This window comes from Lepisosteus oculatus, chromosome 14 (assembly GCF_040954835.1).
Source record: "Lepisosteus oculatus isolate fLepOcu1 chromosome 14, fLepOcu1.hap2, whole genome shotgun sequence".
Classification (NCBI taxonomy): Eukaryota; Metazoa; Chordata; class Actinopteri; order Semionotiformes; family Lepisosteidae; genus Lepisosteus; species Lepisosteus oculatus.
In genome coordinates, this window is record NC_090709.1 from 32,644,830 (window position 1) to 32,672,058 (window position 27,229).

Consider the following 27,229-nt stretch of genomic DNA (forward strand, 5'->3'; position numbering starts at 1 on the left):
TGAGTGCGCTCACCCTCCATAAAGGTACCACAGATATAATGTGCCACGTTTTTAGAGAATTGCTTTAAATACAGGTCAGAAGAAGGCGACAAAATGTCCGCTAGGCAGTTCAGCGATGTCAACTGTGTTCTCTGTTGTTTAGGTGTAGAGTGCCAGCCGTTACAACCAGGAACCACACAGTTTCAGGCATCAAAAAGACTTCCCCGAACCCTGATCCTGTCCTTACTCCGATGATGGCATTCAGACATTTCCTGCAACAAAGTGATGATATGGTCTTCAACAACACACGTGAAAAGCTTGTTCCCTACCCCTGCAGTCCTTCTCAAAGAAGGACCAAGTGTGCTCAGTGTTAAATGCACTGTTCATTATTAATAATAATAATAATAAACTTTACTTTATATAGCACCTTTAAAGGTGGCTTCTCAAAGCACTTTGCAGAATTAGAACAATACAATGAAAAAATACACAAGATAAGCAGGATGAGAATACACAGTTAAAGGAGACAGTACAGATGCAGCCATTCAAAGTGCGCGGTACAGACACCGCGGTACAGATACCGCAGGTATGATGACACGGGGTACCGCGGTGCGTGATTGGTTGACCGACAGGGGGACTCGTGGTCCGTTGGTCTGTCGTAGAAAGACTTACTGTAAATGTCTTTACTGTGCCCGTTGTAGATATTGAATTTTACCACTGAAGGGAAATCTTAGTAGCTGAGCATAAAAAGAATAGGAGCATACTGTAATGCGTGTGAAGGCCTTAAACGATATTAATTTTGGAACGTAAACATACAGTATATAGCTGGTCTTGGTACTTTAAAGAAAAAAATACACACCAGTATTCCATTTCTCCTTAAACATTGTAAGCTTCGAAGTCTTTAACTAACGTGATACCGGAGTCAACAAGCATACTTTTAGAATTTGATTAAAAGGGAATATAATATGGAATCGCGTATCTAAAGAATTTAATAACGGTATGATTATATCCGTGTACTGCGGCAGAGCTGTGTAGGGCTGTTTCGCCTGCCTGATCATGTGAACTGTCTTGTAGCCTACTGGTCTAGGTGCGTGACTACCAACTGGCAGGTTGTGTGTTCAAATCCAGCTGGTGCTGGACTTTTCATTTTTATTTATTTATTTTTTAATCGCGTAACATAAACATATTACTGTATGCAAACTGTACTGTATACAGTATGTATATGTATATTTAATGTCTTAACTGTGCCCGTTTAATTGAATTAAAAAAAATTATTTAACACGAACATTAAGCTGTTTACATCTTCCGCCTGAGAACAGTCACCCGTTGCTACCCAACGCAGAATGGTGATTGGCTGACACTATCTGACACCCCTCTGATTGGAGAAAAAAGACGTGCTGGTTTGCTATACACACTGTGCCAGGAAGAGGATTTCTTTCTATTCAAAACGTGTATTTTAAAAGTTTAAGAAGTAAAAACCTTACAGCGTACACAGATTTCTAAACTGATCAGGATTGTTATCTTTGTCTTATGCATAATAATGTTCACCGCTCTGTCCAGCAAATTAATAATAAACTTTATTTTATATAGCGTTTTAAACGAATATGTAATTAGATTGCTCATAAACCTAATCACTTGCTTTTTCTTTTTATTTAGGCTCAGATTTCAACTATAGATCGTATTATTAATAACCATAATAACAACCAACCAACAAAAACAACCATATAAACATAATGGTGGTGCTGGACCTTCCAGTTTTATTTATTTTTTAATCGCGTAACATAAACATATTACCGTATGCAAACTGTACTGTATACAATATGTATATGTATATTTAATGTCTTAACTGTGCCCGTTTAAGTATTGAATATTCATATCTAATTTTACCACTGAAGGGAAATCTTAACATAAACATACGGTATATGGCTGGTCTCGGTACTTTAAAGAAAAAAATACACACCGGTATTCCATTTCTCCCTAAACATTGTAAGCTTCGAAGTCTTTAACTAACGTGATACCGGAGTCAACAAGCATACTTTTAGAATTTGATTAAAAGGGAATATAATATGGAATCGCGTATCTCAAGAATTTAAAGACCAGACAATCGCAAACTCGTTTTCAATAAAATTATTTTATTCATTCAGCAGTTTGTGAGAGGGACATCCAGCAGGGAGAGACACACACACCGGTTTTCATTGACAAAATTGTTTTTTTTTCAATTCCTCTTGTCTAACAGGAATGTTTTGTTTGTGGACAGACTGTTAGACAAGAGGAAAAGACCGCCTCTTCCTACGAAGCATTTCGTTGATCCGATCACGAATTATTTTTCAGTCGTACGCAGCAAGGGTTGAGAATCTCCGATTCACCATCGTACTAATGGTTTCCCGGAGATTGCAAGGCAAGGCACTTTTGCCTCTGGACCCATCGAAATTTACAGACGTGGTCCACCCCCAGTAAATTTCAAAAGTCACAAGATTTCGAAACACGAGGGCGGCGTAGCGGTCGGCTCTTGCTTTCCCGTCTATGCCGATGCACTGCAAGTACAACCCCCCCTCCATCTCCTGGGTGATGGGTAGCAGTTGGACATCTGGGAGAATTATTCGTCCCACTGGCATCTGTGAATTCCGCTGTGCTTCCTGGGGGGAGATAGCCGGCGGGGACAGCATCAACAGATTCCTGCGCGGTGGTGAACTGAGAGGCCGGGATGGAGTGTCCTGAGGCGGTGTGTGCTCTGCGGGGGGCAGAGCTTCCGCCAGGCATTGCAGCCTGCGCGGCGGGGAGAGGCACTTTTCAGGAGACAGCTGCTCAACTGTTTGACTGCTGGAACTCTAGCCTCCCAATCCTCCCCAGTAATGCATCGTAATGCTCCCGCTGCTGCCGAAATGTCTCCATACAGGTGCTGCTTCTACAGGTTGGCACCCTGGCCAGTGGCCGAGAGCAGAGACCCACGGCCTGTGGCAAAATAACATAATTCATGTAAGAAATAAAGTCACACAGTAGTATTCATCAGTCGTGGAACAGAAGTCAAAATAAACTTTTCTTTTTTTCCGTCTTACCGCTTTCTTTTTTACTGTCCTGGTGGTAGATCGTTTCGCCCGTGCGGTGTTTTCTTGAAGAACAGGCTACGAAGAAATAATTATAATTGAATTTAAAATTCAAAACGGCAATAATACCTTGTAATATGCGCTGTAATCGCGTATTTCAGATGAAGTCTGCTGTATTTGCTTACCCTTCGCTCTTTGGAAGCTGGGGCGGCAGAAGCACCCCGTCTCTTCCCGTAAAACGCCTTGGTCTCCATACTGTACTATGGTCGCTGTAGTGCAGGTTTGCAGTTTTTTTTTTGTGATGGGAGCTCACCCAATCCCTTGGTGTCTTTTATGCGTCACACATACTGTATTTCAGCGCCATATATTTCATGGATATTATGGAATATAATGGATGGATATCTTAGTTATCTTTCTAGTTCACAGGTTTGCATGCATAATTTAATTTTGAAAGCCACTGAGACATCAGGTACTACTGTTGTATTTAAGAAAAAGAAACAAAACAAAAAACATACTAACAACTGTGCCATCCTACTCCTTAGTTAATACATTTTATTATTCATAAACAGTTAACATTGTTAGCAAAATATTTTGAATTATATTTAACCCTATTTTTTCTTTAGTTTTGTATTTAACTTATTATATGATAGTCAGACTTAATGTATATTAATGTATATTTGAACAATGAAAATATATTTTTACAAGATTTTACATTAAGCACTTAAAATTAATATGGTTAATAATAGTAAACTGTAACATGCTGTAACAAGATCGGTTAAACTGCGAAGAAAATCCTTTCAGAGAAAATGTTTCAGGTGTGAAGAACATAGATCTCCAATGCAGGGTGTTCCCACACACCCTGCCCCCACTACCATTAGAATATACACAAACATTTTAGCGTTTCATTCTGAGCAGAAGACCCTCACACCTGAAGAGTGCTGGCTGTGACGAATTAAACCGGTTTTACAGGTTTCAATCACAGACCATGTGACATGGGACTCAGTAAACTACAGTAACACCGTATTTGATAACGCTTTAAAAACGCTATAAAATAATGTGACTTGGCACAGAACAAGTCACATCAAGTCAATTTAAACACAAGCTGTCTTTAGCCCTCTAAGCTGGTTCATACAGAAATGTAGAGATCCAGGCTCAGAACACACAGCTTCATTAGCGAATACATATGCAGGACAACTAGAGAAGACGTTTTACAGAGGATGGATTTTTAGAAACATCCCATCAGACATCCCATCATATTCACAACGTGAAATCTAGAAAATAATATTAAGTAACCAAAATCCGCAATATGGAAACAGAACCTGTGTAATTGTTGATAGATGATGTACTCGTAACATATTTTCAAGACGAACTACAACATTTAAAAAATGACTTGTATGTACAGTACTTGATATCTCTAATCAATCCACGGGTCCCAGCACAAAACGAAAGTAAAACGCATACCGTTTCGCGCTTCTTATTAGTTGCTCAAAAGTAATTTGACCGTATGAAATGCATAATATAAACCTAGAAACATATACATGAGCAGTACTTAAGCACTGTAGTATCGGTGTTAAGACATACCTCTCAAATACTGTAAATCAATTTAAAAATATCTCAAGACCGATTCTGGTCGTAATGAAACCATGCAAGGGAGTTTTTATGTCCGTTGCAGTTCTTTTGCAACATGAATATATTTATATCGTTATTAATTTCTTGAGATACGCGATTCCATATTATATTCCCTTTTAATCAAATTCTAAAAGTATGCTTGTTGACTCCGGTATCACGTTAGTTAAAGACTTCGAAGCTTACAATGTTTAGGGAGAAATGGAATACCGGTGTGTATTTTTTTCTTTAAAGTACCGAGACCAGCCATATACCGTATGTTTATGTTAAGATTTCCCTTCAGTGGTAAAATTAGATATGAATATTCAATACTTAAACGGGCACAGTTAAGACATTAAATATACATATACATATTGTATACAGTACAGTTTGCATACGGTAATATGTTTATGTTACGCGATTAAAAAATAAATAAATAAAAATGAAAAGTCCATCACCAGCTGGATTCGAACACACAACCTGCTAGTTGGTAGTCATGCACCTAGACCAGTAGGCTACAAGACAGCTCGCATGATCAAGCAGGCGAAACAGCCCTACACAGCCCTGCCGCAGTACACAGATATAATCATACCGTTATTAAATTCTTTAGATACGCGATTCCATATTATATTCCCTTTTAATCAAATTCTAAAAGTATGCTTGTTGACTCCGGTATCACGTTAGTTAAAGACTTCGAAGCTTACAATGTTTAGGGAGAAATGGAATACCGGTGTGTATTTTTCCTTGTGATATTTTAAGCTCTAGTTGAATGATAGGTGTCGCATTTTAAATCATTTTCGTAGTTAGAAATTATGAAACGCCCTGTTAAAAGCAAGGAAGTTTTTATGCCCGTTGAAGTAAAACAAAATGCCTGACAAAGTATGGCTTGGACAGATTCCAAGTGCTTGTACAAATGTGCTAAAGAAATTATACTTTGAGTATACAGCTTGTCCAAAGCCATCCATTATTAATACTATTAGTAATATCTTCAGTAAAGGCTTTGATGCATAAATATTTCTGATAAAGGTAGGTTGTGTACTTTTGTCCAACTGAGCAATCTTGCTTTCATAAAATATACCAACATTTTAATGACTGATGATTAACATGCTGTAATACACAGTTCAAAATTAAACGCTCAAATGCTGTACATGAGAGGTTAAGCTCCCCCTGGCGGTTTTACAAGGCGACGCCGGATAGTTAGTCACGTGACACACGTGAAATGCGTGAAACGCGTGATACCGTGACACGCCCACCGGGGTATGCCGCGAAATACCTCACCCATTTTGAATGGCTGCATCTGTAGATTGTGGTACTAAATACAGTAGGAGCAAAGGGGTAAAGAATAGTTAATTAAAGGCTCTTCTAAAGAAGGAGGCTCTGAGTCTGGATTTGAAGGAGTTTAGACAAGGTGACTCTCTGATATCCTTGGGGATAGAGATCCAGAGGTTGGGGGAATAACCGGAGAAGGCCCTGTCACCCGTAGAGTGTAGACGGGCTTGGGGGACAGATAGGAGACCAGAATTAGAAGAGCCAAGGTTGCGATTAGGGGAGTAGGGCAATAAGAGCTCAGACAGGTACTGAGGTGCCAAGCCATGGAGAGGCTCATAGGTGAGCATGAGGATTTTAAAGTCGACATGAAACTTGACAGGGAACCAGTGCAAGGACTACAGGATAGGAATAATGCGATCACCGACCTTGTCCAGTGCTAATTTCTCCCTTGTGGCCGCTTGTTCATTTTCGACTGTCGACTCAGAAGAAGTCCTTTATTTGACTTGATCAACACCAATCCCTAGAGGATTTCGAAAGCTGAATCAAAATAACATGTGACTCTGGGTGGACTCCAACCCACAACCTTTGAATGACTTAATTCTATTAACATCTAGAAGTCCAACACGCCCTCCATTGTGCCACAGAGCAAACACTTGTGCTAAAACATAAAACACCTGCAGAAAGCTGTAACACATGCATATCCTTTCATCCTTAAATTGAGCTCCATAAATATTGGCAGTGATTGGCCTGCTGTTTATGAATAGATACCACTGCGATTCACACCCAGGATCTTTTGTTTTTCAGGCACACTAACCAGCTAAGCCATGGCACCAAACATGCAAAATGTTATCTACAGCTTCAAACATCTGTGAGAAACAGGCAGCTTTGCAGTGTTACACCTGCTGGCTCAAAAGGTTAACCTTTTCAAAGATGAAGATCGGGAGAGGATTTCTTTGTCAATTCAATCAAACGTTTCAGAAATGCGGAAAGATTGGTGTGATTCATGCCCAGCGTGGGTTCTCGTTTGCTTACAAATAGAATTAATTTCTTTCTCCAATCTACTCAACTTCAATTTTTGCTAATCTTTTGTTTAATTGCTTCCTAATGTATACTTTGCTGATTACTGCACTGTTCAATTTACCAGTTGATTTTCATTTCTTGTTTTGTAAGACAAAGAGGCTGTTCAAAACGTTACCTCACACTTCAGCCGCAGAGGCGCAGAGAGAGATACTACGACAGGTAACACCCCATGAGAAATATCATGAGCATCTGTAAAACCTCTCTACCTGCCCACTCCCCACACCGACGTGTGTGAGGAGGGTTTTAAAGGGACATTTTGAAGTGTAGAAACATTTTATCGTTCCGTAATTTTCTGTGCAGTTTGTTCCCCTTCAACTCTGCCCAACAACAGAGGTAATGTTTAATACGACAAGAGTAAAGGCACACTGCACATCTGCAAAAGACCACATCCGAGTTTAGTTACAGCAACATCAGAGATTGGAAGGTACAGTAGGTAGTTTCAGATCACTTTTTTATTCAAGTTTTAAGCAACCCTGAATACCTTCTTAAGAAAAATGTGAGAATCCCAGCTAAATCCAGTACGATAGCTGCACTGATCTACAGTATAAAGTTAGAAAACTGTTTGTGCGTTAAAAGAAGACACACCGCCCAGAGCTTTTCTAAAACAGGAATTACACATTTTGGAATGCACCCTCCTTTATAAATTAAATAAAAGGTCTGAAGTCTGCTCCAAAGAAGAACTATATTCAGAGCTGCCAAAGAAGTTGAGATTTCACCAAGTGACAGGAAATATCTCATAAAACGAAGGTACAGTCATTTCCATGTTGGACAAGAGCTAAAGCCCAGTGTTCTTTAATTGAGTAATGTGAGGAAGGCATGTGCTGCAGAAGGTAGTGTGGCTGAGCGGTCTAAGGTGTTGGGTTTTAGGCTACAGTCTTTTTGGAGTCATGGGTTCAAATTCCGCTGCTGCCAGTTTCTTCTATGTTAAGACCTTGCTTCCGATGAGAATATGATCAGTTAAGAATTTATTCGACAGTCTGTCGAGAGATTGGGATATCTTTCAAGATAGTCTTTGTCAGCTCAACATCAAGGCAAAAAAAAGCTTTAATTTGTCTTCTCAACAGAAATGCTCATTGACCCTTTCAGCTTCATGCAGGGAACAACAGCTGCCGAGATAACTTTTCAGTCAGTGCGAATCGTAGTGTGCTGTCAATTCCATTTAATATTGCTTTTGGCTTGCATTCAGCTTTTTTCAGTGAAACTCGAATGCTATGCTTTTTCACACCGAATTGTCAGCAGGAGTACAGTTTATGAAATCTTTGCACACAGCGCTCCATCAGGAATACTTTATCAAGATTAGAAGAAATTGTGGGATTCTCTGCATGCGTTCACAACGCATACCTCAAACAACAGCACCATTCAATGGGAAATTGATTCTGCTTCTTGCTGTTGTTCCTGTGGTTGCGGTAGTTATAAAGTTGAACGCTCTTCCACCTTCTGCCATAGTATTCACAGGGTCGGCTTCATCAATTGGCTCACAAAGGTCAACTGTGATTCGGCTCCGGAAAAAATCAGCAGCAGTGTCGTTATTTTGTCAGTGGGTATGGCTGTCTTTTAAAACACAAGAAAAACACGAGTTTGTGGATTTCTCCAAATAGCAACAGCAAGTTTTAAACCTGCGATAAACATTCTTCCAGTTGAATAGTTTTCCTTCAAGGAAAAGGCAGCACAACAGGGAGAGTCAATATTTAAAGACTTCAGCATCTGTATTGGATTGCTTGTATGCAGACATCGCTCAGAATCCCTAATATTATTCTCCCGAATTCAGTTGTGCAGTGCTTTAGTGGTTTCAGAGTTTCTTTTATCGACACTGCTGTAGTAGAGAAGTGACATAATCACAAACGCAACCATTTGTGCTGGCTGTTTCACTATTAAGCTTTGTTAACTATCACATGATTTTAACTAATTTAACGTCATCTTCAGGAAGGCAAGAGAGCACTGCACACTGAGCTGAAAGCTGTGTGAGCTCCTAACTGGGTGTCCTGTGCTGTTACATGCGCTCTCATATAGCTTGCCACCTTTAAAGGTGCAATATAAAATAAAGTTATTTATTATAATTATTATATAAACTCAACCCCTGCCAATGATTCGGTGTGAAGAAGCAGAACATTCAAGTTTCACAGACAGAAGCAGCACGCAAGCACAACCAACATTAAAATGGAGGGCATTAAAACTGAGTTTCTTGAGAGACTGTGAAAAAGCAATTCATTCCCTTTCATATGAAGTCAGCTGAAAACAATAAAACTACATACAATACAAACAAGAGCACATATAAAATATCAATAACATCGGCAGGGGCACATGCTATAACACAATTACACTTTATGAAAAAAGATTACACAAGGTAAATAAAGATAAGGTCCGCACAGCTTGTTCTTACATTTCGAAAGAGTCCATAAATACCCCTTTACGTCTATTTTGAACTGTTCAAACGTAGGACTCTTCCCAGACCATTTCACTTTATCTCACATTCCTAAACGAGAATGCATCTCCTGTTTTAGAACTATTTTGGGCAGTATGGCTTATGCAACGCACCCACAGTATTCTAACCATGGACTGCAGATCTGTGCTGTAGTTCAGCTGAATTTGAGGGATCCAGCAAACGTACTGGGTTTGACTGGGATTCTGAAATTTCTCTTGCAAAGGTATTCGGGTTTGTTTGAACCTTTGATAAAAAAGTGATCTGATCTGAAACTACCCAGCTTCCAATCTCTGAGGTAGTTGTCACTAAACTCGGTCGTGATGTGGCACACATGTGCCATGTGCCTTTACTTTTGTAAAAAACTGGTATGGGGAAAAGTTTCTTAATATTTATTTTGATTAGCATGCAAGAAAATGTGATCATTACCTATGGAATTTCCCGCCAGCGTGGAGCTTGAATTCACAATCTTGAGATTGAGTGTTCAAGAGTCACAGAAGAGGTCGGCCTGGTCTTCAGTTTGCCAACCATAAGCTCCGGCAGTGCTCCTCTGTAAAGCAGATTGTTCGGATCGGTTATGTGGGACGGCACTTCGATATTAAGATCGTTTGCAGCACACGCATGGTTTCCCCCCTTCACGCAAAAAACATAGACGAAGGAAGCTCTCTTGTCTTGGGCTGCTGACTCCCGGATTTAAAGCGCTCTGGGTGCCAGCTAAGTCTCTAACAAGCACACTATAAAGACAGGAATTACACTTTGCTCACGTCACGCATGGAATGGCGAGGCTACTTGTTCCAATATTATCTAGTGTCACCTCATATGGTGCCGATTCCTGGTTTTCATTTAAGAAAGAGCACTGCAAACACCGTAAACAGTGCAAAACGTGTGATGAAAGAAGTCTTTTCCCCCCTTTTGTCTAAAGCAGAACACAGCGGAGTCATGCCGAGGGTTGTGAGATCAAGATTTCAGTGGAGCACTGTCGTCTACGTCTTTAGCTACATGAGTTGGACATCCTCTTGTACACGGAAAGCAGATTGAGATCCTCTGACATGAAAAGTGCCAGATAAAAGCCATTTCTCATCCTTTCTCTTAGTGGTGGAGCTATCGCATGTAAATGAGGCAACTTGCAAGGCGAGCAGGCTCGGTGCACACCGAACGCAGATGTCTCAGAGCAGTTGAGACGTGTCCAAGTGGCTGTCAAAGGACAGCACTTTGCTGGCGCCGTGGCTTAGTTGGCTAAAGCGCCTATCTAGCAAACAGGAGATCCTGGGTCCGATTCCCAGCGGTGCCTTTCCTCCTGTCTTACTGTACAGAATGTATCCTTACGGGCAAAACCCATGCCTTTTAATCCAGGTGAATGCAAGTGTTCGTTTCCTTTCTGGAACAACCTGTATTGAAAGAAATCTATACAGCTTGCGAAAGATGAAACACAAATCTTGCTTATCAGTGAAGAAGAGGTGCTCCCAGCAGGCCAGCTAATACCAGCAAAGTTTTTTTTTCACCCTGACCCAGAGAATGGAGAAAAGTGAGGCGCCTGTGGCTCTGCAGTGTAATCAGTTTGCGTGTTCGGCGGTTCCCAGTGGGCAAAAGACGTATAATATACGTCTATTAAACGCATACCTTAGACGTCTAAATGTGGTCTACAATTCGTCTAGAATGAAATTCTAATATATGTCTAAAGTTATACGTCAATTATACGTCTATGTTTAGACGTTCATTATACATAGATGGTTGGAGTTCTATTATAAGGATAAATTTAGAGGACTATTATACATATATGGTTGGAGTTCCGGATAACTTTAGAGGTATATTATACGGATAACTTTAGAGGACTATTATACGTATATGGTTAGAGGTCTATTATACGTATAACTTTAGACGTCTATTATATGTATATGGTTAGAGGTCTATTATACGGATAACTTTAGACGTCTATTATACGTATATGGTTAGAGGTCTATTATACGGATAACATTAGAGGTCTATTATACGTATATGGGTAGAGGTCTATTATACATCAAAGATAGATTTTATAGGTGTAGAAACAAGTAAACCAAGCCAATGATTAGGTTTAGAAATGTATTCTGAAAATACACATTCACACCTGAAACATACGTATTTCAAATTATACATTGTATACAATCAATCAACAATCAACATATGGGCAATAATCATAAAAAACACAACTAGTCTTAAACTTCAGCTACAAATTCTGGTAACATGGCAATATACAGTATAGTAATGACAAACACAAAACTAATTACATTAACACACTAACTCAAAACCACATTTTGATTCAAATATACATTTTAGAATGTACAACTTCTATATTTCCAAGAAAAAAAAATATTACAATGGAAGTTAAGACGATTTTTGTCCACTATTTGCAAACCCTGTCTAATTGTCCTAACAGTTAGAACCAAAAACCTATTATTTTCAGAGTCCAGATCTCCTGGCCCCCTGCCTTGCATATGCATTCTTCAAGTAACACATTGCGTGCTCCTTTATTTCTTTTTCTGTTGATGTAGGGTGGGACTTCAGCACCGCAGCTAGAAGAAAATTATATAATATTACTTCCCAAATAAATGATGATTAATATCTTCTTTAGTATAATCTAAAAAATGAACGGTTTACTAAGCTCAAAGCTGAAATAAATGTATAAAATTTGGCTTGCATCATAGCAGTTGAGCAATAAAGTCTGTCCTAATTAAAGAGTACCCAAAGTTTGAAAGGACAACATAGAATAAGAATAAGAGAAACGGCAAAACGATTTTGTGTCATCTTCCCCATTCACACTATTTTATGTGCCATTTTTTTGCTTATTCACGTACTATTTTAATCAAAATAATATTAAGAAAGATCTGTATGTATTCAGATAGTATTATTATTGTTCATACTTACTCGTCAAAAGAGGATTGCTGAGATATTTGCGGATATACTTCTACGTTTGAAAAACGTGTCCAAAATGGTGACCAACGAATACTAGCAATGCATTGTGGTATATAACCGGAAAATATGCTGGGTTAGATATTTTCTCAACGTATGCGTTTATTAATGTTGTCAATATTATGGTTGAAATTTAACATTGATAATACATGGCGGCTATGTGCCCCCTGCTATGAGCTGATGTGCAATTTTAACGCATGCAGTTAGTAAGGATCGGTCACTGTTGTATGGTATTATATATAATGACATTATGGAATAGGATGGGGACAGGCCTGGCAACACGGGGGGAGGGGGGAATGTCGCCCGTTCAGTTTTGGGCAAAAAGATTTACCTAACTTAATTTGCGCCCTAAAAAAATAGTTGTACTTTGTCAATGGTCAGACAACACTAAATGACACGAACAGTCACTCAGTCTGTTTGATGGACAGGAGGGCTATCCGTCCAGGAACTGCACATATCAGTGTCGTTATTGAGTGTCAACATTACGATCCTGTTTGCTCAGGTGGACCGATTCCTTGCAGTAGTTTATCATTATACTTAAAATCGTTATATAACTAGGACTAGTTATAGCAGTCTGTGCTTTCTGTTGGTTTTACAACATTTTTTTCTTAACGATTCAGAACGTCCATGTAGCTGCAAAAATGAACGCTGGTACTTTTCGCTCCAGGCAATACAAACCGTGAGAGTGACGAAAAATGTGAAACTGAACTTCATCGCAAATACCAGATTGCTAGTCGTTATCTTCTATCATGAAGCACTAATCAATGGCATAGCTGTGAGATTTCATTTGGGTTGCTGCACCGTACAGCTCAGTTTCAACCGAAATATCACTCCCCCCTCAGAATTTCAGACGCCCCCCTACAGATTTTTCCCCCACTGATGGGGGACGGGGTGTCCAGGAAATGGTGTATACGGCTCTCTGCACAGTGCACGAAGTAAATTATTTTGGCAGTAATTAATTTATTATATTTACTATATTTATTATACACGTGTAAATTAATTACTGCCAAAATAATTTACTTCGTGCACTGTGCAGAGTGCCGTATACTCCTAGTTGCGGCACACACGATACATACAGTAAAAAGCCTCAGGCACTGTGTTAGATTTGTATTCGACGTTATATATGCGTTTATTCATGTCGTCGATTTTACGGTTGCAATTCGACGTTGATTATACGTCGAGGCGACGTATATATACGTATAGACGTAATTTCGCCGTAAATATACGTATATTCGACGAATCAATGCCCACTGGGAATGTATCTTTGGTTGTTCTGAGATCCTTGATAGTTTCCTCAAATCCTTCAAATGAACATCCATATCAAAGCAATTATGTTTATATTTATTACAATTAAGGTACATATACAAAATATCAACGCACATTTGTATAATGCTCATTTAATGATTGTCAAGGATTGTCAAGTTCTCCAACAAATCTGTGTTCTAATTTTAAAATATTTTTGCTAAGGATACAACGGGTGTATAAATGAATTCTCCTGACAGCCAGTTGAAGATAAAATTCCACGCGTGAAAATGGTTCTCTTGAACATTGACTTAGGTACTTAATTGTTTACATGTAGTTCCACACGAGTAAAATGCACATTTCCTGCAAAGATCAAGAGGGTTTACAAAGAAATCCCATCAAGTTTAAGAAGAGATTATGATTATAGCAGAACAATCTGAAGCACATCCCTGAGTGGGTTTGAACCACCAGCCCTTTGTTTAACAACTGCACAGAAACACACTCACGTTGCTTTTTGCCATTCGCACGTTTGTAGTTAAAATAAAATACTGACATTTTCCTGCCAGCCAGCAGTATTTCTCCTGCACTGACCATGAATAACCAATAACTTTATTTCATCTTTTGCAGGCTGTAATCTACAGAAAAGGAAGTGAATACTTGTATTAAGTTAAATCAAGCCGACGGAAATGTACTGCCGTTGTTTTTCTCCACTTTTCGTTTAAAGGAGAAAAATCACTGTCATTTTCCTGCGGTATTTCTTCTGTCCTGATAAGCAAGACTTGTATTTTATCTTTCATAAGTTGTTTGAATTTCTTGAAGTTCAGAAACAACTTGTTCCAGAAGGGAAATGAACACTTGCTTCAAAGTAAATCAAGACATATGTCTCTCTCGCTGCGTGTGCTCTTATCTGTCCATCTCTCTCTCCTCTTCTCTCTGGCAGTCTGTGCAGAGTTTCTGAAGGGGATGTAAGACCACTTGGCAAAGAAGAAAAATTCTGAGGCAGAATAAAAAAAAACATTATTCTCTTCTCAGTCAGATTCACAGCTTAGACACACTCAGACAGAAGCTCAACTCCGTTCTGCTCCCTATCCTCACAATCCAGAACCAGAAGATATTCAGACAATCAGTGCTGCTACATGAACAATATCAGACAGAACAGCCTGGACTCAAGTCACATCTCTCCCTTTTCTCCTTTCTCCCAGCCCTCTTAGAGACATAAAAGAGCTCGTGGTTCTCCTCTCTGTGAACTGGGCTCAGGGGTCACTGATCTGGCAGCTGTGGGCTCTGTTCCAGGGCAGAAGCAAGAGGCTTCTATTAACCCTTTCCAGGACTTCCAGCCCTTCAGTATTACTTTCTTTACTGTACTGTAAATGATATCTCCCGCCAGCCCTTCAAAGATACGTTTCCATGGGTGAATATGGTTGTCTGGGGAGTTGCGGTGTTGATCACTATTGGACTTCCCCGAGTGTTCAAGTGTTGTTCTTGGACACGGGCAAAAGACTCGCATTTTCGGTAAATATAAAGAGGGTTAAGGTTTCGGCTTTAGCGGAGGCAGTGTTTACATTGACAATAATAAGAAGAACGTCCCTGGGTGGGCTTGAACCACCAACCTTTCAGTTAACAGCTGAACGCGCTCACCGATTGCACCACAGAGACTGACAGGAAGGCTCTACTCCATTCGCACCTTTCCGGTCAAAAAATAAACATAGCTTGCATTTTCTTGCCAGTCTGCAATATTCCTTCTGCTCTGATAGCCAAGAATTAAATTTCATTTTTCACAAGCTGCATTAATTTCTTGAAAAACAAGTTGTTGCAGAAAGGAAATGCATTCATGCATTAAACTAAATCAAGCCCTGTGCGGTTGTCCAAGATGGTAGTTTCTGCACAAAAAGACAGGAAGAAATTCACAGCTGGGATGTGGAGCCAGGATCTCCAGTTAACGAGACAGGTACTTAAACCGACTCAGCCACGGTGCCGGCAGAATTCTCCTCTTTTACAGCAGCTTGGACACACCGCTCTGAGCCATTTGCGTTCAGTAAGCCCTGAGTCTGCCGGCTGAGCAAGCTGCCTCCTTTACATGGAACAGGAGCCCTGACCGTAAGAGAAATGGCTTTTATTGGGCACTTTTCATGTCCAATGCGCTTGACATCTCCCAAGGGCGACAGGGTTCATTTATGACACTTTTCCTTTCTTTCTTCTTTCTGTACTCTTTGAAGAAACTAAATGAGAAATCATCTAAGGGAAAATGTATTTTTTCATGGAGAAAACATGCACCAGGAAATGTTGTTTAGAAGAAGTGAGTTAACATGAAAAGTTACCTAATTTACCGGAGCAAATGCTCACCTAGCAAGATAAGCTTTACTACTAGAGAGAAGTAGAGTGAAAGACATGATCATTTCACGCCGTTGTGGAACAAAACACTTTTTTTTGGGAATTCTAAATCAATTAGAAATTCAGAGCGACACATAAAGGCTTTGTCTGCTTAAAAGTACTGATTTTTTAAAACTGATAAAAATGTAGAAAACACGGTTCTCACTTAGAAATTTAAGATGGGGGTGGGGTATTACTAGTAGCGGCGCTGAACTCACCATGGTACAATTCATTTACGTGACGGGCTAGTGGTTTAATGGATAACGCGGCTGATTTCGGTTTATAAGATTGTCGATTCGACTTCTACAGGGGTTGTGTGATTTAAATCAGGCTCCTCAGAAATAGATGTCCGTTATGTAAATGAACCGCACCTGAAAGCAAACGTTGGGTCTGGGTTCCTTTCTTTCCTGCATGAAATAGCAAATCATTACAAAAAAAACCACCAACTAATGTCCAATAGTCCAATAGTTAGTAATTTAAGTAAACATGAATATACTGTAAGGTCTTGGTACATGGGAGTGGATTTCAACCACAATTAAAAAAGGGCAAATTATAATTACAGGCTTCAGACACTTTTTCATACAAAAGTGACCAAACACTCCCTAACTTTCAAAAGCAACCACATCAGCTGACCTCGACATGATTTGAACACGCAACCTTTTGATCAGGAGTCAGATACGCTACCATTGCACCACGAGGTCACTCATGGTGAGTGTTTTTAATTCACCCAAAGAGAAAAATCAGCGTCCCTGAAAAAGATTGTTTTCATTCTCTCCTGTGAGGAGCGCCGCTCTTCCAACGAGGGTCTCTTCTTCCCAGACCACAGATTATTCTTCCAGCCCGGCTCTCTCACGGAGAGCAGACACACCATCTCCACTAATGTGTTTACTACATCTATAGATCTGACCCCCTACAGCCTCGATATTCCTGGACAGGATATTTACCACCAGCCCCGTGAACGTCTCATCTTGACCTCTCCCAGGAGGAGCACAATTAACACAGAATCCTCTCTCCATTTAGCAAATAACACAAAACACTGTTTACCTGTCAAGACAGAAAACCAGGCTGCTCCAGGTGAGGCTTAAACTCACAACTTTGGCATGACTCCACTGAATATGTCATTTTACATGGCCTGAACCAAGAAAGAGATTGGAAGTCAAGAAGTTATGGTGTTGTTTTAATACTTGCCTACTCTTTTAATTTTTCGGTCAAATCTTTTATTTGGGAGTACTTTCAATGGATGTTAATCCTTGTCCCGATGCACGATTCTGGGCCATGGTGTGTCTTGAATAATGTTCTTATAGGCTTCAGTTTGGAAAAGTGCGCTCTTCAGAAGCTACCGAAACCGCTAATGGTTACATAACACTTAATGCAAAAGCAACGTTCGGGTTTGAAAAAGAATATTACTTGCTATAAATACAAACACTGTTACAGGAAGCGTGTTAGGGCTATTTTAGCTTAGATCATCAATTCATCTTAAATTCTTGTCCATCTATAGCAACAGCGTCATTGCTACTAAGCGCTAAAGGCAGGTCCTGGCAATACAATCTTCTTTAGAAAACATTTTTAAAACTATTTCCACTACCATACGTGAAGTAAAAGATTCCGATTGCATGCAACTAATAAATTATCTTTGCCAGGGACGTTGTAGCTAGATACAAATTACAATCAAACATTTGTCAGCTTTAACATTTTCTTTTGGATCCACAGGACGATCAGCATGAGCCATCAAAGAGCCTGTAGCGGCAAGAAGTTTAAAAGCACACAAGTGATCTGTCTTTGGTCAAAGGAATTGCTGGAGCAGTAGGACGCAGAGCAATATCTAGCAGCTGTAGACGATGTTCGGGGAAGAGAGATTCTGTTTTCAGCACAGGGAGTGAGAATGAGCTCAGTCCGGCTCCCAGCAGAATCCATTCTGGTTTGGTTACTGTCAGACTGTGCGTCTGAGGCTCTTTGGATCACAATGTGAAAAAAAAAGAACAAAAAACATTTGCTCACATCTTGTGATTTCCATGAGAGGAAGAGAAGATATCACTTTAAAAAAAATCAGAACTGAAGATTTGGATCCGGGACCTCATACTTGTCAAATGATTAAAATAATAATTATGAAAATATCAGGTTGTGTTTCTGCAACATATCGTGCACAGTATGCCATTTTTTTCTAAAAATACAGTAGATTGTACTTAATAAAAATGTACAATTCACCGCTGGTATAAACAGATGTGTGCTGTGTTTGCCTTTGTTTAAAAAAGTAGTTCACAATACGATGGAAAACACAGAAAGCACAAACTTAATAATATAACGATACAAAATCAATACCAAATCATAAAGCCAATTAAGTACCTATCCTTTGAAAACAGTGACATTTGTATCTACTTTTGAATTACAAATCAGACAGAGTAGTCCCTTAATTCAAAGATCAGATCTTGGCCAAAACAAGACAATCAGATTTTGGCTGAAATCGTAACAAGAGCCTCTGCTTCATCGTTTATTGAGCTTTTGATCAACGTCTGAGTGAAAAAGATTCGCTATTTTAACTCTTTGATTAAAGTTCACAAAAAGCACCTTCCTTCCAGCCGGAGTCAAAACAGCGACTTAAGGATTCCCTACTGTTCCCACTACAGTTTTCCGCTCTACCAACTGAGCTGTCAAACGGATCTAAAGAACTCCACTCTGGCACATACTACCCAAAGTAGTGAAATATTCCGGGTGATTAAATTCCAGTTCGACATCAAGTTTCCAACTTGTTTCCTTAGTCTTGGTTACCTTGAATTTAAGCCACAAACCAGGATTCTACTTTATAAACTTCCAGGGATGTTACAAAATGTTTGATAGGGCATCAATCATTAGAGGCGGAAATTCACTCCTTTTTTTTTCTTGAGGCATCATATTAAACATTTCATTTGGATCGAGAAGAGGATCACCATGAGAAACAGAACAAACTGTTTGATTCTGGCTTTACTGGGAGCTGTATCACAGCTAATGCATTTAAAGCCTTCAGTATGCGATAGTGAGAGTTCAGTTATACCAGGGAGTGGGAGTGAAGAGAACTGAACTGAAATTTAGTAAATTCATATTTAAATAGAGTGTTCTGTCACTTAAAACTTACTGCAACACTACCAGGAGTGGGGATTGAACCCACATGGACATTTGTCCATTGGATCTTAAGTCCAATGCCTTAACCACTCGGCCATCCTGATCTACAGCTAGATGCTGATCAGTTGTTTAACATTTAAATATGATTCAACAATTAAAAAAAATTAAACCGGCGCCCTGTCACAGAAACGTACCCCGGTCACCCGCGCAACAAGCAGGGGTACTCAGCACTATACTAACGAGGAGCACTTGTCCGTGAGCTGAGCGTGAGCTCTGTTTACGGTCAGCAGTCATTTCCTCTTTTCCAAAGACATTTTCGCCTGCTCTCAGTAATTAATGTCGGTTTGAAGTCTGTTCCTGTTGTCTCCACTCTTGACAAAGAGCAGCCTTACGTAGGAGACTCCCTCTCTCAAGAAGTTTGCCATCACCCAGCAAGAAAGAAGAGCCAACCGGGGTAAACAGCTTGAAGTTCAAAAAAGATGTTGGCACGCCTGTAGCGTTTACACGAAACCTCTTAAAGTTGCGAGAATACTTCCTTTGTGTATAAAATACATTGTGAATGCTTTCTCAGCCTTTACTTTTTCGTTTTTATGACATTTTTTTACCAAGCATGTATATTCTTTTGTCCATATCTCCGCAATGGAAGCACAGAACGCCTTCAAACCAAATGCATTTTAAAGACCACGCCTTGTGGATATTTCCACAGCCTTTACATCAAACTATCAGTGAGCTAATTATCTTTTTTTAAACCTCCAGTTTTTCATCGATGCGTAATTACGCACGAACTGGAACCTGGGGGACCGCTGTGTGCACACGTTCACAACGCGAGAAATACTGTTCAATATGGCTTCGTGTGAAAAACCCATATATGACCATAGGAAGCAGAACAGTGCAGTCTCCAATTACCCAGACTGTAAGCATGGGAATAAAGCTTTGTTTGATTTCTAAAACCCTTCCTTTATGTCCTGTTTTCATTCAACTAAGGGTCAACTATATTCACAATACTACTGACAGCAGCAAGATTAAAATATTCTTTACTCAGCGGCTAATTAAAAACAGCTCCCATGATGTTCATACCGACTTTTTACACAGAACACTAACACAGCTTTGTGTTCAGAATCTCTTTTTCTCATGCTTTTATTTAATGTGGCACAATGCACTGGGATAGGGGTATTCTGTTCACAAACCAATAGCATTTAAACCAAAGCACCCACAATGCTGAAAGTAAGTGTTTTGCACACTAAGGAGGTCCTCTGACTTTTCCCAGCTTTGTTTTGGGTTGTGGAACCTTTATTTTTTTATGATTTTCTGAAGATAACACTACAGGTAATACACTGGGGTAGGTGGGTTGACTTCATGGCTCAATAGCAATTCAAATACAACAGCCACACTGCTGAAACTAAGTGTTTTCCACACCAGACAGGCCCCCGAACCTCATACAACCTTGCTGTGGCTGAGGCCGCTTTCTTTATTTTGTAATGATTTTTTGAAGATTACACTACAGGTAATACAGTGCGATAGGTGGGTCGACTTCATGGCTCAATAGCATTTCTAATACAATAGCCACACTGCTGAAATCAAGTGTTTTACACACCAGACAGGCCCCCTTACCTTATACAACCTTGCTGTGGCTGTGGCCCCTTTATTTATTTTTTTATTTCCATATGGCACCATTAGACAGCCGGTACATGGTGATAGGAGGGTGCTATTCACGAGTCAATAGCTCTTCAAGCACAACAGCCACAGTGCTGCAACCAGGTGTTTTACACATCAGACAGCTCCCCTAACCTTATACAACCTCGCTTTGAGTTGTGGAACATTTCTTTCAAATCACTTGGGTTCATCAATCATTTGATCATTTTTCAGCATGGAATAAACCTATTACTTGTGAACTTGAACTTGAACTTGAACTTTATTGCCATATGTAACCGGTACTGGTACAATGGAATTCTTACTTACAGAAAGTCTCTCGATTGTAAAACAAGTGTAAAAAACAAAACAAAGTGCAAACAGTGCATCAAGACAATGTACAAACAAACAATAGACAATGTGCAAGTAAACATGTAGACAGTTTGAATGTAAACAACACAGACGTGTAAACAATGACTGGAGATGTGCAATAGATAAGAAATCATAAAGAGGTAGATGGTCATGGTGTAGGTGTGGTCCGAGGGGGATGGCTAAATGTGTTCGCCAGTCTCACTGCTTGTGGATAGAAGCTATTGAAGAATCTTGTGGTAAGTGTCCGTATGCTCTTATATCTCTTGCCTGAGGGCAGTGGGGTGAAGAGCCGAGGCAACTTCTACGCCTTCCCGGACTCCGACCCCTGCCAGTCCCTTGACTACGCCTTCGCCTGTCGATTCTGTGCCTACGCCTGTACTACGCCTTCCCGGACTCGGACCCCTGCCTGTTTACTCCGACTACGCCTGCGTCTCGCGCCAACCCTACCAAGGGCACCGCATTGGATCCCTATCCTCAGCAGTCTGCCCCTGCGTGACAGGTTCTGAGTGTCTTGGTCACATCCGTTTGTGTGTATAGATGAAAAAGCTATTGAAGAGCACCCCTATACCCTCCCCATCTCGGTGGAAGTTGCCATGTTAAAAAAATCCTAAAAAGAGAATTAAAGTTGCACACAACAAAGCATGACTGTGAAAGGTCAGGAGGCCTGCCTAGTGAGCACAAAAGAGAAGAAAGGAAACACAGTGTTTCAGTTGTGGCACCTTCTTTGGGTTAACTTTAACTAACCATTTACTTTTAATTAACCCAAAGAAAGCTCCTTAGCCGAAACGCTGTGTTTATTTTCTCTCTTTTCTCCCCCCCGATATGCAGCCCACCACCAGCTGTTGAATCTCTCTCTCAATCCTCTCGGGAAGAGGCATCCAGATAGAGGGTACCACAGGGTGGACAGGCACAGCATTTTGACCAACAGGACCCTTCCCTTCGAGATCAGGGACCTGCGTCTCCACCTGCCAAGTCTGACTTTTATCTTAACGAGCTTCTCCTTCCACAGCAGAAGCCCAGTGGCCTACTCATCAGTAGTAATATAGACTCCGAGGACCTTCAGGTGACCCGTCTCCACCTTGAAGGGTAGCCAAGAAGCAGGGCAGTGTCTGCCTTCCCTACCAGCAAGACCTCGGGCTTCTCCAGGTTAACCCTGGTGCCAGAGGCAGCACAGTAGGCCTGAACCACCTCCAAGGTGGAATGGATCTCCGCCACCTCTGTCAACATTATTGTGGTGTCATTGGCATACTAATAGATCAGTGAGGTGGCAGCGCCCCAAGGCAAGGTGACCCCGCGCACCCCCTCCTTCCTGCGGATCACCAGGCCCAAGGGCTCAGTCACCAAGGAGAAGAGTAGGGCAGACAGAGGGCAACCCTGCCACACTCACCTGGTCACGGGAAAGAAGATCATGAGGGAACTGTTCACCCTGACACACCTCAGTATCCCCCTGTACATGAGCTTCATGTCCTCTCCCTTTCCCGTCATGTCCTCCACAGGAAGACAGATGAAGGGAAATCCATGTGCTGATTGACAACAAAAAAGTCGCTTGAAATTATTCACCAATCTGTTTTATGTCTGACCACATCTCCCCTTCCTCTTTTCCAGTGAGCACATTACTTTCAGTGTCTTCTCCTGTCTTTTCCTTGCTGTATTACTGTCCCCTTCCCTCATGTGGAGATGGATCCACAGCCAAAACCCTGCTTGTTTCACCCTGTTTGTGCAGCATCAGTCTGTGTGAGGAGAGGGACTCACGCTGCTCCGGTGGTGCAATAGGTCAGCATACTTATACAGCAGAGTCATGCTGAGATTGTGAGTTCCAGCAGCTCCTGGAGCATCATTACTTCTAGTTTTAGCGACTGAAACTAATTGTTAAGTTTAGGTCTGTTCATGTTTCTCTGTCCATTTAGAAGAACTGTATTAACACAGGTAAATATGTTTCCACAAGCCAATACACTGCAGCTACATCTGATACTGTTGCTGTTTGTAGGCCAAGTGTTCCTGGTGTCAGCCTACTATACCATCTTCAATTGGCCCAAGTTTTTTTCTGCCACTTGACGATTCTGCTTCTGTATTTTTGCCAGTCTTTTTTGCATTTTATACAAACAGCTAACATGCATATTCTTTGTTGTATATATATGGTTCATTCACAGAAATAGGAGAGACTGCCTTCTTCTTATTATTATTATTGTTTTGTTTTTGTTTCTGAGAGATCTTGGTACAAAGTATATACAGTATAAAACAATTTTACGTTGTACTTCAAGGCTATGGATCATAAAAATTTCACTTTTCCTTGCTGAAAGTCTAACGCACAAGAGAGAATGGTGATAAACTTCCTGAATATTTGTCCCACAATAGACACTTTTTGGGGAAAATTTTTTTTTAATTTGATGTGTTATCATGTGAACTCTTGCTCTTATGATGGAAAAATATTGTATTTGGTATTGCATGTAATTAGATGGTAATTCTTTTATTTGTCCTGTCCTCTTGTTAAGATGTGTTGTAACGTTGCCATAGCCAAAATGTAATGTAGTGGCTCTCTGAAGGCACCAGTTCTGTAGGGTTTGGGCATTTACTGGGACAATTATTAATTGTAGCAGTAAATCACAAAATTGATTCTTTTGATGGCTTTAGAATCCAACCATGCGACATAACTCAAACAACGCACACACACAGGTACTAATACACAAGGATACATTTATTAATACATAGAATATGCATATAAACCTAACAGATCTTATCGAGAGGGTTATCAGAAGACAAAAGGTATATATTCATTCAGTTACAAAGAGTTACATATATCAAGAGGACATACGTTCAGTATATCATTCATTTAGACCGTTTCGTAAATGAACCTGGTTATAACTTCTACATTAGATGCTCAAAACAAGTACATAACTCTTAGGAATTAAATTGATATCAACTGTAATGGAGTGAAGTTGAATACTCATCCAATCTCTGGGGATTCAGATCTCCTGCGGGCACAAAGAAACAGTTGCAGGCTGTTGCTGTCCAATCCGCGCTCTCTGGCTCGGTGCCAGGCTGTGCTGTGCGGCTTGCGACGGTGCGCTGCTGATGCTGCTGATGCTCACTGACCGGCTAGTTAGTGTTGGCTTTAACTAGCAAAGTTTGCGCACAGGAGAAAAGATGACTGTGGGTCCCAGCAAGTCAGGAAGAGGACCGGTTCGTTCCTGATGAAGAGCTAGTTCTGAATAGTGATTCAGCTGTCCACAGTTCCGACCTGTTCACGAGGCTTGCTGCTGGTGCTCACCTCGGGTGGATCCTCTGATTACTCCCTGGCAACCTCCGCTCTAGACTCTTAGAACAAAGGAAAGCTCTGGCACTCGGACACACTGGCCGTTCCGTGGTTGTCCGGGCTGAGTCTCAGGATGGTCAGGAGGCGCGCTGCGAGAATGTCCTGCCCTAGGGAGCCTTCTGCTCCTGGGCCGTCCTGCCCTGGAATTCTCCTTTGAATTCCCTTTAGAATAGTCTCAGAAGTCCACTGAATCTCTTGAATCTCACTGAATCTCTGTGTTACCTGTTTTAACCTGGAGGAACTTCAGCTCGTTGATTGGCTGAAAGTTCCATGGGCATCAGAGTCCCACGTGGGTTACTCGGCCCTACCAGTCCCTGATTGGTTGATCAAGGTGAGATATGAGTCACTTACTCCTGACACTTAGGAATGCAGTCCAGATGTCCATCTGGCACTCCCTAGACAGATAGGCGCCAATGGATGACCATTGATCATGATAGCCAGGCTTAGCTAAGTGCATCCCCCTTTGGGAGCTGTCCTAGGAAACCTTATCACAGGTTCACAGGCTGCACCACAGAGATGAAAAGAGAAATGGGGCCTCATTTGGGAAGGCTCAGAACACTTAATTCTTTCTTATTAATAAGCCTCGCCGCTACAGTGTTATTTCAGGAAAATAAAGTATATGCTCAGTAGAGGGGGTATAATATTTTGTCTGTTAATCAAACATAATCAGCAATTATGGACAACCTTTTTTTTTGCCAAGGTTGTGAATATTGTAATGCCTCTGAAGTCACATTAAAACTTCCTGTAGAATTAAAAAAACACAGAAATACAAGCGGGCATGATTTGTGTCCTGGATACTTGAATGCAACAAATCCTGCCCCGGAAAGTGCCCCTTCTCTCCTTTTGAGCCACTGCCCACCAAAAGGTCTCTGCACGGCTCTGTTTGGGAGATGTCAAGATGCTGAGCGTGTGCTGTGTTTCAGTGGCGGATGTAGAGCACACGCTGTTGTACACGGAAAGCACATTGAGCTCCTTGGACATGAAAATTGCCAGATGGTTAAAACTTCTCTCAGTAAACAGGAGATCCTGTGTCCAAAATCCCGAGGTGCCTTTCTTCCTGTCTTGTCATACAGAATGTATTGTAACCAACGGGGTTCATGTGGGTTCCCTCGCCGCCACCACATTAGGTCGGCCCCCAACCGTTGGGGACTCGAACCTGGGCCTCTGGCGTCACTCAACAGGGACCCAGCCTGTTGAGCTAAAGAGAAATCTCCCTTTAGCCCAGCGGCTGCAGCCCCTGGTATCACAGGGAAGGGCGGAGATGTCACCGCGGCGGTAAGCCGGCTCTTACACGCTTCTGGTGGCCGTAAACATTACACTCTCCCCCGCTTAACTCGCCGTCCTTGGCGAAGGGCTATCCCATCCTACTGCTGACACCAATGTAACACTACGGGGTTCACGTGGGTGCCCTTCCCGCTGCCACATCAGGTCGGCCCCCCACTGTTGGGGACTCGAACCTGGGACTCTGGCGTCACTCAACAGGGACCCAGCCAGTTGAGCTAAAGAGAGATCTCCCTTCAGCCCAGTGTCTGCAGCCCCTGCTATCCACAGGGGAGGGCGTGGACATCACCAATCTGGTAAGCCGGCTTTCACACTCATTGGTGGCTGTTAGCGTTACAGTATCATTAAGGACAATCACATAGGGCTTGATTTAGTTTCATGCAAATATTTACTTCCTTCCTTGGAATAACTTGTTTTTCAACAACATTCATACAATTTGCGAAATATGAAATACAAATCTTGCTTATCAGTGCAGAAGAAATACTGCCAGATGGCAAGAAAATGACGGATTTTTTTTTCTTTAACCAAAAACCTGCACATAGAGATGTAGAACAAAAATCCGCTTGAGACGTTTTCGTTGGGGAGGAGGGTTGTGGAAGGGCAAAAAAATAAATCTGTTGCGTTTCATAAAATTCAGTTACGAACGGCGCAAGTTGCAGGTGATTGACTCCTCTTCACTAGGTGGCGATAGGAGGTGCAGTGAAGTTTATATCCGGCTGCAGAGACTCCTCTTTCTCAGCTCCGCTTCTCGATTGTCTTGAAGTCGCCGCCACGTTAACGAATGACGTCATCATACTACGCAACACTGCATATATTTCACCCACGTGTAGGTGATTGAATCATTTTCTTTAGGTAAAGAAGGAAGTTGTTTTTTTAATAACTTCAGTTTCTTAAAACGTAGCGTCTTGTCGGTTGTGTTTATGCTTGAACAGAGCACAGACCTGACAACAGAATCTGTGAAGAATAAAAATAAAGAAGTTGTTCTGTTTAAATCGCAAGTCAGCCTTTGTTTCTGACCGACTCTGAAGAAGGATGGCGGAGTGCTTGTTAAATCTGCAAACCCAGCTTGACTCTTTCATGCAGGTTTTGCTCAAATCGATCGTGTATGAAGTGTCAGAAGTTTTCCGAAACAGGATGTCTGACTCTGAGGACGAGTTTCAAGACAAACTCCGCAGCGTCTCCCAGGTCCTGGTGAGACGTGCCGTGTTTAAAATCACACAGTGTGTGGAGGACAGTGTCGGGAGTGAAATGGCGCAGCTGAAGAAGGAGAACGAGAGCCTGAAATGGAGATTACAGCTGTGGGAGAAGGAGTCGGGAGCAAGAGGAGATCAGGAACAGACAGATCGTGTTGGACACACGCTTCCCTGTGAAGTCACTGCAGAAATAAAAGAAGAAATGGACACGGAACTGCAGCTCTGAGGTCAGTGTGGTGACTTGTATGAAGTCAGTGTGTTTAAAACCAGTGTCTATAACTTTCTCACTGGTGAGTTTTTTTTAACTAAACTTTATTTTAAAGAAAACATCTCGCAAGAGTAAACATTCTCGTTATCTAACAAACTATCAAAGTGTCATAAAAAAAGCTTTCCT

General features: G+C 41.1%; 1 protein-coding gene and 4 non-coding genes across 5 annotated transcripts in view; 2 read left to right on the top strand and 3 right to left on the bottom strand.

The window, feature by feature from the left end:
* LOC138242549 (antigen WC1.1-like) overlaps window positions 1–27,229 on the top strand; it is a 621,195-nt gene that overhangs the window by 409,347 nt on the left and 184,619 nt on the right. The gene's annotated exons all lie outside the window — the stretch shown is intronic.
* trnaa-agc (transfer RNA alanine (anticodon AGC)) lies at window positions 10,611–10,684 on the top strand. Its single transcript has one exon. It is a non-coding gene; the product is annotated as a tRNA-Ala (tRNA).
* On the bottom strand, window positions 15,164–15,237 carry trnan-guu (transfer RNA asparagine (anticodon GUU)). The gene has a single exon. It is a non-coding gene; the product is annotated as a tRNA-Asn (tRNA).
* On the bottom strand, window positions 16,581–16,652 carry trnar-ccu (transfer RNA arginine (anticodon CCU)). Its single transcript has one exon. It is a non-coding gene; the product is annotated as a tRNA-Arg (tRNA).
* Window positions 19,069–19,151, bottom strand: trnal-uaa (transfer RNA leucine (anticodon UAA)). The gene has a single exon. It is a non-coding gene; the product is annotated as a tRNA-Leu (tRNA).